Source organism: Vulpes lagopus, chromosome 7 (assembly GCF_018345385.1).
Source record: "Vulpes lagopus strain Blue_001 chromosome 7, ASM1834538v1, whole genome shotgun sequence".
NCBI classification, from domain to species: Eukaryota; Metazoa; Chordata; class Mammalia; order Carnivora; family Canidae; genus Vulpes; species Vulpes lagopus.
In genome coordinates, this window is record NC_054830.1 from 37,801,864 (window position 1) to 37,811,505 (window position 9,642).

Below are 9,642 nucleotides of genomic sequence, written 5' to 3' on the forward strand. Positions count from 1 at the left end.
CAAATGAGCTGGGGCATTCCACTGAAAAACATTCGGGGCCCAGAGAGACATGGTGGAATGAAGATTAGATTCTGGCATAGTTACAAGACTCCAACTGGCACAACAAAACCAGTCTTTCCTCCCAGCAACAGAAAATAGCCTCTTCTGGATGCTCGTCTTAGGACACAGAACAGCAGAAGGTAGAAGAGGCCAATCAAATCTTCTCTGGTTGTTCCAGCAAGTGCTGGGGCAGCGTGAATTTTATGCTCCAGGGGAGCAAATTGTGCATTTTCTGGGTCAGAATTCAGGAGTTAGAATTCTGGAGAAGAGATGATAATGGTCTGTATAATTTATATTGTCATCCCCAAGGAAGAGGCGGCATCTGTGCTCCAAAAGAACCAAGCACGGCTGGCCTGTTTGCCTCATGGATCTCCGTGCCGGCTGAAATGTCACATGTTTCTGAACGTTTGGAAGGGAAGCGTATTACCCAGTTGTTTGTTTGTTTCTATCTTCCCTATAAACAGTTTGGTCTCCTTCTGGGTAAAAGAAATAATATGAACGGAGAAAACAGACACACACATATACACATTCTCTCAAAAATGCTCTGCTCCAGTTATCCACTGGATTCAGATTTTTCTCGGGCAAGGAGAATCTTAAAGAGGAAAACCCTAGCTTTTCCCACAATTTCAGGTCAGGTTGTGTACCGTATAATATGTGTAAAAAATAATAATAATAACAACAGCTCTGGTTATGTGGCAAATAAAACTGGCTTTTCTGGTTTATAATGAGTGAAAATATGGTTTAGAATTCCATACTGTCTAGCATCCTTATAAACTCTTCTCTCTAAAATTTGCCTGCGTCAAGACTGCAGTCTTTGGAAAATATTATTTTATGTATATTTTATGTCTTGATGATATGGTTATTCTCTGCCTTGCATGCTGCACTAGGAATTGGAGTCTTCCTCCTTGCTGTTCCCTCTACCTGGCATGCTCTTCCTTAAGGTCTTTGCATGACTACCTTTTAGTCTTCAGGTCTCAGTTAAAATGACACCTTTGGAGAAAATGTCCCCTGACCTCTTCTAGACACAGCCCTTTCCTCCTCCAAAATTATCTAAAATTCTGTCTTGTTTCTTGATTTGGTTACTCATTTATTGTATGGCTCTCTTGCTAGAAATAAGCTTCATGAAGCCACAGACCTCTCTGTTTTATTCACTACGAATTCCTCAATGGCCTATACTAGGTCCTTAAATATGTAACTGAATGAACAAATGAATGATCGAGTAAGTGACAGGATCACCTGGAGACTTCATCTCTTTTGGCCTCTCCTTCCTCTCCTATAAAATAATGGTAGTAACACCCAACTCAGAAATGAGAGATTGAAATGAAAGTGAAGTCTCCCTTTACAGGGCCCCCAAAGATGAGAGTGGCTGTGCTGAGCAGGAGATTCTGGAGCTACTGAGAGGGCTGAGAGGCAGTCCCAGGAAGTGAGCGAGCCAGGTAGGGCCTTGGGAGCCACCACTGGAATCTCCACTCATCTGAGAAGCCACCCAGCACCAAGCCCTATATCTCACCTCTAGCAGACCTCTGGTGGGCGTCTAGTGACCTTGTTGTCTCCTTGCTCGACATACTATTTACACATGTTCTATTAGACTTCAAGTATCTCCTGGATCCCAGAATCATCAAGACCTTTTAATTGTATGAGCAGAGAGACAAGAGATCTTTCAAAGTTATTTAAAATTGGAAATGTCTGCCATAGGGAATAAAGCCAGACAAGTATCAGATTCAGAACTGAAACACAATGCATAACTATAAAATAATGCAAATGAACACACACAGACCTGAATTTATGGTTCCAAATGTGTGCAGTACACTTAAAAGTGTTCACCTTGTAGATCTCTGCACTTATTCCAACAATGATTCCATTCATCACATCACATTTGGATCTCCCTTTTTGGAATTTCCTTAAGAAAATTAAGACCCTGGTTAAGACATTGCCTCTTATGGTAAATTTTAACCATGTGGCTCTGTTTGATTTTTGAAAAGGACAAACAGAAATTCAGAGCATGCCTTGGAGTTGGGAGAGGGGCAACCAAGTAGGCAATTCCTGGTGTTTTTCTGCAATAATGAAGCCTGGGTTTCTTGTCTGATTCAAAAAGAAGCTCTAAAGACAATAATCAAAAGTGAAATCATAAGATATTCCACTGGTTTCATCACTGAAACAAGCATTTAACTTCCAAGGTAAGAAATCTTGAAGGACAACATTCTTTCGGATCTATAACATGTAATATGTTTATTTAAAAATTCCATATGATGACTTACAGAGCAACCTTATAAGGGAAAAGTAGCTTACAAATGTGTACAACCCCCACTTCTAAATAGTCATGTGTCACATTAGGAGCTGTATGTTTTGATTCTGCTATCTAACATGACAAATTAAAAATATATTTACTGTTGCTTTTCAATCAATCATAAGCAAGATCAAATGAATAGGAGGCGACTGTTGTAAACATAGTCACTTGTTTTAGAAAAGCCACAAGACTGCATAATTATAATTTTTAATACTTTTTTAAAAATGATGGTCAAAGCTGAAAATATGGAAAACAGTCAGTATAAATAATAAGAAACAAATATCAGTCATCCTACCATCTTTAAATAATCAAAGTAGACACCTGGGCACATCCCTCCACACCTTTTCTTAGCATATATGTGTTTGTATACATTATAAACAAGTTGCTTAGGATGGGTGGGCTATTCTGCTACTTAGTAGCTGTGAGTTCTTGGACAAGCTACTCTGCCTCTGTTCCAACTTCTGTAAAATGGGAATAATAACACTAGCCTGTGCATCATAACAATTACATGATATCGAAACATTAAGCTCATAGCCTAGTGTCTAACACATAATAAATACTCAAATTAATTATACCCTCATTTTTATTATACAATTTGGATTATAGCTAGTATCACTGAAAATTATATTATGAACACTTTCCTTGACATTATTTTAAATTCTATTACAAAAGCCTAATTAAAACTTAGAGCTGTTAGTCTGTTACTCAAAACTACCCACAGATTAGTAAATAGACAAACTCGTAACCTGATATGAAGGCAGAGATATTAAAGCCACCCAAAGCTGATATTAAAAAAAAAAAAAAAAAAAGGTTCTCAGAACCCAGTGACAAAACCAGTGGATTTAGCTTCCCTAACAGTAGATTCAAGCACAAATATGTTAGCCTTACAAAAAAAAAAAAAAATTATAAGTGAAGTTCAGTCTTTTCCAGTGGTTCATATCTGGGGGAAATTGTAACCCCCCCCACCCCGGGAACATTTATCCATGTCTAAAGACATTTGTCACAATTTGGGGAGCAAGGTTACTGACATCTAGTTAGTAGAGGCCAGAGATGTGGCTAAATATCCTACAATGCCTGGACAATTCCTATGGCAAAGAAGTATCTGGCTGTTAAAACATCAGTTGCACTGAAATTGAGAAACCCTGTCTAGTCCTAACGAGCGCTATTATCTCAAACAAGTCACTTCCCTAACGAGGGTGATGATGATGACAGCTCCCATTGATTGAGTGCTGCGGCCAAGCTCAGGGTTAAATGCTTCATGTTGGTTATTCCATTTTATCTTCCCACAGTCCTAGGATGTAGCTTCTGTTTTCACACACTGTATTGGTGAGGACAAGTCTAACTGGATGAAGAACTTTGCCCCAAATCACACCACTAGCAAGTAGAATAGCTTCAGGTCAAGCTCATGTCATTTTACTCTTGAGCCTCTGCTTCAATTCCAATATCCCTTGGCCTCACCCTGAACTTCCCCATGTCTCCAGATGTCTATAGAGATATGTTATAATCTACTGACAGAGATTCCATCTCATATGCCAACTCCATGGCATTTTAGCAGGAGCCTAGGCTACCATGCCAGTAAAGACTGTGTGTCCATGGATGGCTCAACAGAAAAAAACCCCAAAACAAAAAACATGATCAATTATGGTGTCTGCTACAGGCATTGGAGGGAAGAGTAGTGAGTGGTATTTGTGCCATGTATGTGTCTGTGGACTAGATGATCTTACCTAAGTCTTTCCTAGAGCCAACCACCTATGTTCCTGTATTTTCTTCTCTCTACCATGAACAGTACAAGAAATCTCGGCCAAAAGCCATGTGCAGAACTGTGCACATCGAAGGGAATCAGGGACTGAGCAGCCTATTGCAAGGGCTTTATTCAATACACAGTTTTTCCTGGTTGCAGGAAAATTGCTGAAAACTCTCAGGTCCCCGCCTACATAAGACAGAAAACATCAAAGTTCATGAAAATCACAGTACACCTCCACCCAGAGTCAAAGCCAGGAACAAACAACTTTGGGATTGGACTGATTTCATAAAATAATCTGAGTGACCAAAGTAAAAAAAAAAAAAAATAGTGATGGCTATGAAGTTTAGGGAAGCCAAATAATAATCTACTACATTTTTTTAAAATTATGCAATGTTTAGCAAACTGAGATCATTGGGGGAGAAAAGGAAAAAGAATCACACAAACTTTACTAAACAAAGTCACATACCAACAAACATTTAAACCACTGTAACCAAGATGAGGAACTAAAGCTTGTTTTTAGTTACAAAGATCTGAGGGATGGGGTGGGAAATAAACAGAAATCCAAGGGGAAAATCATTAATAAGATACTCTGAACTATTTTCCCACAAGTAACTTCTTTAAAAAAAAAGAAAAGAAAGAAAGAAAGAAAAGCTATACTCTCTGTTAAAAAAGCCAATGTCCTGCATTCCTGTCCAAATAAAACCTCTTTGCGAGCAGTCAACCAAAACTCTTGAAATTCCATTGTCATAACATTATGTCTGTGGGGTACCACTTCAGAATATCTTCCAGAAAAAAAAAAAAAAAAGAGAGCTGGGTAATTAATACAGGGCTCTATAATGAAGGGGAAAAGAAAATTAACAATATAAAACCCATCCAGAAAGAAACTATGAGAAAATCTGAATTTATATCTTTATAGTGTATCATTTCAAAGGGCTTCCTGTTTACCAACAAAAGGAACAACAAGACACACACACACACACACACACACACCACCCACATGAAGTTTTCCAGGAAGTTAGATATTTAAATAAAACAACGTTTGGACTTCTTTCATAAAAGCAAAGTAATTTCTTCCTAAACCACCTCAATTTTTGATGGATGAACTGGTGCCGCTTTTATTACGGGAGTGGAAAATTGACTCTAAGGTATCACATTTCTGCCTGACTGCAAGATTCCAAGGCATATGGAAATAACACAATATGCAATACATAATTTTTTCTTATGAAATAAGCTATTTTTTTTCTATCAAGTCATCTTACAAGCAAAATAATCCATCTCTGTAACCCAAAAGCAAATAAGTATTGAAAACCCTACTTAAGTAAGATGCATTTTACTAATGTCAAGCTTAAGGCAACTCAGCGAGAGATGACAACACTGTACTAAATTATTTACATTCGTGACATCTTAGCTGTGTCTACAAGGCACCAAACATCGTGATGAAAAGAAAAAGTCAGTAATTGCTCAGATATTATGTCTAGTCACCAGCAGCTAAAATTTTCTCGGTACTGGCTTCTCTCTCTCTCCCTCTCTCTCTATTTTTCAAAGTTCGCTGAGTAGGCTTTTCCCACCACTTTTGTCTGTCACCTCCCACTCCCTGGCCTCTGGGAGCTCCTCACTGCCCTCCATGGGGGCCTCCACACAGCCCCATCTGCTAACTTCCTTCCGGTGGGCTGTCCCCAGCCCTCCCTGTTGACAGCTCATGGTGCACTTGGAAAGAACCAGATTCTGGTCTCTGGGAATTTTCTTAATTGTGAATTTATTTTTCTTTTCAAAGACTTTGACTCCTCCATAATAATTCCAAGAGCTGAGGAGGACGGATCACCTGGCTATGTTCCCTGTTCCTCCACATGCTCCTCCCACCTCAACCTAGAGGAATAGTTTCTCTTGTAGGTGAACGTTTCCTCGGGCCCCATATCTTTTTTTCCAGATGAAAAGTGTTCATTTATGAAGCACCCACAGAGTTCCAAGCATTGTACAAAACATTAAAACACGTGCTCATCCTCTTCTAGAGCAACCTGGCCTATTCGGTCACACTCACTTTTGCATGCTGTTGACATTTTAGTGCCACTGTCATAAAATGACCAGTTCTTCAACACTGGCTCTAGAAACAAGTTTCTGATCCATGGAAATAGATCACACTGGAAGTTTCTCTGCCAACTATTATACCTTATGTCCTCTTCCTCTGAAACCATCACCCCCACGCCTCCTCTGAAGCCTCCAGCCCAACTTCCCTGCAAAACCCTCTGTCTGCCACCTCCTCATTTCCCTCCTATTCACTGCTTGGAGGCCCTTCTCACCTGGAGGTCAAGGTCAAAACCTCTGTAGTGGGAACAGATTATATGGGTGTATATAAAACTTCTGCAGCTTTTCAAGAGGAAAATGCTTTCATATTTTCTGCCAACTTAACTGAAAACTAAAAATCTCCAAGTTGCCCGAAGATTTCATATACATTACCAATTTGTCCTTTATTATCTAAATATGCTGGAGCAATAAGGCACTTATTTTCATCTGTAGTTCACTTACAAACTATGACATCTTCATAGGGATGCAGGAGCTCTCCTAATAAAACTACACATTCTGGAAGTCCCTGCTCTTGGCCTTTGTGAAAGCCCCCCTGGCCATGCCCTATCTATAGTCTCATCTGGTGCCACCACTGCCTGTGGAATTACTGCTGCCAGGATTGAAGCCCACACCTTGATGGAAGCCTCCACGACCTCCCCCTCATGGAGTCATGCTTGCTCTACCAGGGTCACATGCACCTCTGGCCGAGCCCCGCATCTTTGACACACAGGAGGGAGGGTGAGAATTCTCCAAACTCCCTCTCAACTCTTCCCAAGCCTTCCTTCCATAGCTCATCCTCATTCAGAGCCTCCCCTACACTGAAGCCAGTGTCTCCCCATCCTCATGGTCCAGGGAGTGCCACGATAGCATGGTAATGGCAAGCCATATTTGTAGTCACCCTGCCCTTGGACCTAATATGAGTTCAGCCAATTAGGACTTGAGTGCCCTTGGGTAGTTACCTCTCCTCCTTATCCTCAGTTCACACCTCTGTATAATGGGCACAACAATGGGGGTATTCATCTGCATGACAAAATACCACACACAGGGGAGCTTAAAAAAAAAAAGACAATTATTTTCTCACAGCTTTGGAAGCCAAAGTCCAAGATCAAGGGGGCAGCAGGGGTGGTTTCTGGTGAGATTCCCTTCCTGCCTTACAGATGGTCACCTTGTATGTCCTCAGGTGGCCTTTCCTCTGTGCACGCACTGAGGAGGAGATGTCTGGTATCTCCTCCTCCTCTTTTTTTTTTTTTTTTTTTAATTTTTTTTTTTTTTTTTTTTTTATGATAGTCATACAGAGAGAGAGAGAGGCAGAGACACAGGCAGAGGGAGAAGCAGGCTCCATGCACCGGGAGCCCGACGTGGGATTCGATCCCGAGTCTCCAGGATCGCGCCCTGGGCCAAAGGCAGGCGCCAAACCGCTGCGCCACCCAGGGATCCCTCTCCTCCTCCTCTTAACAGACACCAGCTCTATCAGCTGAGGGCCCAATCCTTATGATCTCATTTAATCTTAATTACCTCCTAATAGGCCATATATCCAAATATAGCCACAATGGGGGTTAGGATGTCACATACGAATTTTAGTGGGACACAGGTCAGTCTATAACAAATAATATTCCTGCCTCCTAGAGTTATATGAGGAACGTGCTAGTTAAAGAAGCAGACACAAGACATTACACATGTGAAAGGCTTTACTGGAGGATGGTGCCTGGGAGGGAAACTGGGGAACTGAAGGAGGCTCAGAGAACTATCAGATCACAAAGCAGGTCTGAATGATGCATGAGAGTGGAAGGCAAAGAAAGAAGTGTGTATAAGGAAAGCCTTGGATTACAGAACACATCTAAGGAAGTCTCGGCAAAGTCAAGTCCTGGAACCACAGTCACTGGTGTCTAACAGTAACGGGTCTGAGGTCCTATCCCTGTTGATCTTGGTTGCTGGTGGGGGAGGGGGAGTCACATGGTGAATTCAGAGGACGGCAGCTGGGACCACTAGTCAAATACGCCACAGTCTGAGGACAGCCTCTGCACATCCCCACTAGGATTAGATTCAGTAACACACAGGAATCAAGTTTCTACCCCCAACTCAGAGTATGAGCTCTATAAAATAGTGGTGGTGAAGATGACGACCACGATGTGATGATGATGATGACAGCACTTTCCCCATTTTTCTGAGGTTCTTAGAAGCTGACTCATTTGGAATCCACTTGTGTGCTGCCATCATGCTCTGAGGCTCCAAAATCCTTATTGGTGAACTAACCTGATATGTTTATGTTCTCCTGTACTCAACTGACCCTCCCTTCCAAACACCTTTGTAAACACCTACAGGGCAATAACGTGTATTTTATCATGAGGCAAAGAATCAGGATAAGCCTATGATCACCTCAGCTTACTGTATGGAGAAAGATTCCAGGCTACTGATGTAGGAAAAAGGAACTGAGGCAGAGCCTGGCAGATTCCTTGAATTGAGAGCACAGAGGTGGAAGTTCAATCACGAGAGCAAAGTGGCTAAGGTTCACTCAGCAGAGGACCAAAGGAGAAAACTACATGCATAGGACACACCAGAGATTTGCTTGGAGTCCCTTGATTATTGAGCAGAGAACTGATCTTACATGCATCTGGAAAAACTGCCTGAAGGCTGGGGTGGGAGGAAGTATTCAAAAGGATTAGAAGAAACACTTTTGAGAGCTCACACGCTACCAGAAACGGTGGATGATTTCCATAGTCAGAGTGAAGAAAAATCGAATTCACAGGGCATCAGGTGCACTACTCACAAGGGTCTTTCCACAAGAATGGGAAATAACAAACCCTAACCAGATGCTGATCTGGCCTCACCCAACAAAGTTTAAAAGTAAGTCCCACAAACAACAAACTATTTCTAAGTAACTTAATCCTGTCCCAGAACAAAGTACAAGAATGTTTACAGGAACACAAAAATATCCAACACTCAACAAGATAAAAATCCAAAATATCTAGCATCCCATCACAAGTTACCAGGCATGTAAAGGTGAAAATAGGACCCTGAAGGAGGAGAAAAATCAATTAAAACCAATCCCAAACAGACACTAATGTTAGAATTCTCAGGCAAAGACCTTAAAAGCTGTCCCAGGGGAAATTAGAAAATATTTTGAATTGAGTAAAAATAAAATCCAACACACCAAAATGTATAGGATACAATTTAAGCAGAATTTAGAGGGAAATCTGTAGCACTAAATGCTTATTGGAAACAAAGATCTCAAATCAACAATTTCAGCCTCTTACTTAAGAAACAACAAAATTAAGCAAATAATTCCATAGCCAGCAGAAAAAAGACCTAATAAATGCACTAATAGGGACACCTGGGTAGCTGAGTGGTTGAGCATCTGCTTTTGGCTCAGGTCGTGATCTCGGGGTCCTGGGATTGAGTCCAGCATTCAGGCTCCCTGCAGGAAGTCTGCTTCTCCCTCTGCCTATGTCTCTGCCTCTCTTTCTATGTCTCTCATGAATAAATAAATAAAATCTTTTTTTAAATGCAATAA